The sequence below is a fragment of the Macrobrachium nipponense genome, chromosome 39 (genome assembly GCF_015104395.2).
Source record: "Macrobrachium nipponense isolate FS-2020 chromosome 39, ASM1510439v2, whole genome shotgun sequence".
Classification (NCBI taxonomy): Eukaryota; Metazoa; Arthropoda; class Malacostraca; order Decapoda; family Palaemonidae; genus Macrobrachium; species Macrobrachium nipponense.
The window spans coordinates 4,448,098-4,453,012 of NC_061099.1; the positions used below are offsets into that span (position 1 = coordinate 4,448,098).

At 37.5% G+C, this 4,915-nt stretch overlaps 1 protein-coding gene across 2 annotated transcripts in view; it reads left to right on the plus strand.

The window, feature by feature from the left end:
• Positions 1-4,915, plus strand: part of LOC135210046 (tRNA (guanine(26)-N(2))-dimethyltransferase-like) — a 178,835-nt gene that overhangs the window by 87,533 nt on the left and 86,387 nt on the right. The window lies entirely within an intron of this gene.

A 4,915-nucleotide genomic window follows, 5' to 3' on the forward strand; every position in this document is an offset into this window, starting at 1 on the left:
TGCTGACCATTGTCACCCGAACCTGGGATGATGTTTCTCTTTTAGGCAGACTTTTTCTTACTTATTTAATGTATGTGTTTGTGTAGGAGTGAATGGAGGGGGCGGGGAAGGTTGCACGCGTGATGGCGATTATCTCCCAAAGGAGGCGTGTTTTTTATCTTTTTCTTTTTTCTTTTTTTAACACTGTGCTTGCAGAAGCGAACAAGTGCTTTAGAATTCGTGCACGTGCAATGTTGAATTATAAATGGAGCAATATAGAACAACTACTAATTTGTAATATATGTAGATTTTGTGTATTTTTATATATATAGTTATTCAACCATGTCACTTTTTCAATATATATATATATATATATATATATATATATATATATATATATATATATACATACATACATACCATATATATATATATATAGATATATATATATATATATATATATATAGTACTGGTAATCTTCTTAGGCACGAAGATATGGTAATTCAGTTGTATTCCACAAATAGGAAAATGAAAAAGGTATATCTCAGAAAATGCCAACAGTTTTTCGTCCTCCAATGGACCATTGGAGGACGAACTGTTGGGCATTTTCTGATATACCTTTTTTCATTTTCCTATGTGGAATACAACTGAAAATATATATATATATGTTAGTCTCCGAGAGATATGACGTATACCCCTGGTCCACGCGTCGGGAGGGAGTTGTATGTCAATTCGACATTATATCTTGGAGATGACTTTAAGATTTCATTACTAGTTTTATGGCCTCTTCAGGCATGTAGGTCACTCGAAATTTTGTGAATTTGCCGATCATGGGCCTTTTAACGAGCCGTGTCGTCTGATAATTGGCCATTTGGCTTAAACCCGTAACTAATTTACATGCATACATTTTAGGCGTTGCATTTTTTAACAGACGAACCTTGGTGTTCGCAGAGAAGGAAGAGAAAATTCGAAACTTTTTACGGAAATTGATTGACGTGTGACTGAGCTGGTTTTAATTGTAGGAGAACATTGAAGAGTGAGCTGTAGTCATGCGTGTGTATACGTAGCTGCATATCAACCTCACGTGTCATATGTTGTTATAAATGACAAATTGGAATAGACTAGACTTAGTGTTCAACAGCTTGTCACAAGCTGACTGACAGATGATGAGTGAATAAAAGAAAAATCAGTATAAAACACCGGGCTTGATGGCACGCTATGCTGCGCTGGAACCCGCCGCTGTCCATCATGTCTCCCCTACCCTCCCGATCCTCTACCTACCCCGCCAGCACCCGGTGCGGACAAACAAGAAAGATCCATTTGGATTTAATGTTACAGATGATGTTTAATACTGTAATAACTAGCCTTGACCGACAGCCCTGAAGTAGACCTAATTATTGTTTATTATCTATATATTTTATCAATTTTTTGCTAAGGGAACCTAGGTGGGATGAAAAAGATGTCCTATGTACTATAAAAAAAAAAATACTACTCTGCATATATGACAAAAAGCTTTCTTCCTGTATTCGATTTTCTCACAGAAATGTTATTATTATTATTATTATTATTATTATTATTGTTATTATTATTGTTATTATTATTATTATTATTATTATTGTTATTATTATTATTTTTTTTTTTTTGCTCTATCACAGTCCTCCCATTCGACTGGGTGGTATTTATAGTGTGGGTTCCGGTTGGGTTGCATCCTGCCTCCTTAGGAGTCCATCACTTTTCTTACTATGTGCGCCGTTTCTAGGGTCACACTCTTCTGCATGAGTCCTGGAGCTACTTCAGCGTCTATTTTTTCTAGATTCCTTTTCAGGGATGTTGGGATCGTGCCTAGTGCTCCTATGATTATGGGTACAATTTCCACTGTCATATCCCCTATCCTTCTTATTTCTATTTTCAGATCTTGATACTTATCCATTTATTTCCCTTTCTTTCTCTTCAACTCTGGTGTCCCATGGTATTGCGACATCAATGAGTGATACTTTCTTCTTGTCTATTTGCACGTATCACCCTATCCGTTCTGATACCATAGTCCCAGAGGATCTTTGCCTGATCGTTTTCTATCACTCCCTCAGGTTGGTGCTCGTACCACTTATTACTGCAAGGTACCTGATGTTTCTTGCACAGGCTCCAGTGGAGGGCTTTTGCCTCTGAATCATGCCTCTTTTTGTACTGGTTCTGTGCAAGTGCCAGGCATTCGCTTGCTATGTGGTTTATGGTTTCATTTTTCGTATTGCACTTCCTACATAGGGGAGAGATGTTATTTCCGTCTATCGTTCTTTGAACATATCTGGTTCTTGTGCCGCTGTTATCATTCTTTCAGTTTCCTTCTTTAGCTCTCCCCTCTGTAGCCATTGCCACGTGTCATCGCTGGCTAGTTCTTTAGTCTGTCTCATGTATTGTCCGTGCATTGGTTTGTTGTGCCAGTCCTCTGTTCTGTCTGTCATTATCCTGTCTCTGTATATTTGTGGGTCTTCGTCTCCTTTTATTAGTCCTTCTTCCCATGCACTCTTTAGCCACTCGTCTTCACTGGTTTTCAGATATTGCCCCAGTGCTCTGTTCTCGACGTTGACGCAGTCCTCTATACTTAGTAGTCCTCTCCCTCCTTCCTTTCGTGTTATGTATAGTCTGTCCATATTTGCTCTTGGGTGTAGTGCTTTGTGTATTGCCATATGTTTCCTGATCTATGCTGCGGAGTTCTGCCTTCGTCCATTCCACTATTACTGCGCTGTATCTGATTACTGGCACTGCCCATGTGTTTATGGCTTTTATAATATTTCCGGCGTTGAGTTTTGACTTGAGTATCGCCTTGAGTCTCTGCATATATTCTTTCCTGATCGTGTCCTTCATCTCTTGGTGTTTTATATCCCCTCCTTCCATTATTCCCAGGTATTTGTATCCTGTCACATCTATGTGTTTGATGTTGCTCTCATATTATTATTATTATTATTATTATTATTATTATTATTATTATTATTATTATTATTATTAAAAGGACGGAAATTAGAAACTCAAATTATAGAATGATGAGAATTTTGAGGTTTGCCTAAAAAAAAGATAAACCTGTAGAGATTTAGAAAGCATCAGTATTGATTTAGACAAATTTAGCAGCATATAAAAAGGAGTCCAGTTATGTTGAACAGGACGAGGCCTTTTTAACAGCATCCAGAGTTTTATTTTTTTTATTCGTAATCTCTTTTTGAATTTATTTTCGAGGACGAGAACTCTGGTCTCGAACCCGCACGATTTAACCGATCTTACAGCATATTTAGAACTGGAGAAGCAACCTCAATACTTCACAGGTAACCTTAAAGAGCTCCGAGCGTATTTTAACACCGGCATTACCGAAACAATAAAGATGTCAAGTTGATTTTGCAACCACAGTGAACAAACGTTACGTCACACTCATTCCCCGAGGTCCCTCCTGAAAAAGAAAGTAGCCTGTCCACTCTCAACTGCACATTTGTGCCAGGATTTTGAGGCCACGGTTGAAGATTTTTCCTCTTAAACCTTGCTCATGAGTGCCCCTAAGGTACACACACACACACACACACACACACACACACACACACACACACACAGCACCAACTCGCTAACGGTCTACTCTTTAAAAGAACTGGGATAGTAAGCCATCTACTGGTGGCTGTTAGTACTATAGCAGATTCACATCAACCGTACATTTGATGTCTCGGCCAGTTCCTTATTAGTTGTTGATAAGCCAATTGCAGGGCTGGAAATTCTGTCTCCCTCGAGTGTTCACAAGGGTAGGATCTATGTTCCACTTCTCCTGAGGGATACGTCTTTCAGGAGAGGTGGAACATACTTCCTTCCTATGTGAACTCTCGAGAGAGACAGAGTTTCCAGCGGCTGAATGAGCAAGAAGGGAGTTTTGTTTTACTCAGGTTGCTAGATGGAACTTTGAATTTAAAAATAAATCCTCGTGAAATCTCCGGTCATTTGATAGAATTGGCTGTTTTTTATGTTTTATTTTCTCGTTTACGTATGTTTTACGATAATATTTCTCTCTAAATACACAGAACAATATCTGAACGTAAAAGAGACTGGTAATTCAACATGAAAAGAAAAAATTCTTCCGTCGTGTGGTAGAGAAAAGTGGCACATTTCGAACAAATATTTGATCTTCTCGCGTTATGTCTATTTTATAACATTACTTCTTACAAAATACACAGAATAATATCAGACTGACAATTCAAAACTCTTTTACGCTTTTCTAAGTAAATTTGACCTTAAGTGTCAAATTAACACGAAAGACAATGACACCAACGCGTAAATTGCTTAACTGTTTACTTATATTTGGGGATCTGAGCATCCTAAGGCTTTTATAACATTAGCGCGCATTCAATAATTGTAGAAAAGCAAATTAGCGCTTGTCTTTTCATTGGTAAGATCTTAGCCTCTCTCTCTCTCTCTCTCTCTCTCTCTCTCTCTTCTTTATATATATATATATGTGTGTGTGTATATGTATATATATATATATATATATATATATATATATATATATATATATATATATAGTCATCATGATATGGTGGTCATGACACTTCTTACCAAGAACAAAGGCCCGGGTTGTTCCCAGAAATGGCAGAGCAAACTTTCTGACCTAATCAGTTAATGATGCAATGGGTATAGTTAACAGACTGTGGCTGACTGCGCATGACCTAGGTACATATAAAGTGAGGTTGGCATAAATTACCAACAAAATGTTGAATTAATAGTGCTTCTGGTAAGGAATAATAATAATGAGGATTATAATTAATAGATAGTTTCTTTGGAACGTTTAAATCACGTAGGGTTTATACATATGTAAGAGAAAATAGCCAACTAAGCCTAGATTGGAACATATGAAGGGATTGTTGAGCCAGCTCTCCTATATGAAAGTGAGGTGTGGATGATGAATGGAATT